Source organism: Eimeria mitis, genomic scaffold, assembly GCF_000499745.2.
Source record: "Eimeria mitis Houghton genomic scaffold, Emh_scaff2851, whole genome shotgun sequence".
Taxonomy (NCBI): Eukaryota; Apicomplexa; class Conoidasida; order Eucoccidiorida; family Eimeriidae; genus Eimeria; species Eimeria mitis.
Genome location: NW_013571191.1, coordinates 3882 through 4316, shown reverse-complemented (window position 1 = coordinate 4316; position 435 = coordinate 3882).

Genomic DNA, 435 nt, shown 5'->3' with positions numbered 1-435 from the left:
TATATATATATATATATATATATATATATATATATATATATATATATATATATATATAATATATATACAGGAGAAGCGGCGGCACAACGACATGACGCACAAGTGGACCTGTCTCCTTCGGTCCCCTGAAGGCGAAGATATTTCTCACTTTATTAAAAAAGTTGTTTTCGAGCTAGACCCTTCGTTTGTAAACCCTAGACGGAGTAAGATTAGGGTTTAGGGTTTAGGGTTTAGGGTTTGGGGTTTAGGGTTTAGGGTTTGGGGTTTAGGGTTTAGGGTTTGGGGTTTAGGTTTGGGTTTAGCACTTTATTAAAAAAGTTGTTTTCGAGCTAGACCCATCGTTCGTAAACCCTAGACGGAGTAAGGTTAGGGTTTAGGGTTTAGGGTTTAGGGTTTGGGGTTTAGGGTTTGGGTTTGAGGGTTTGGGGTTTAGGG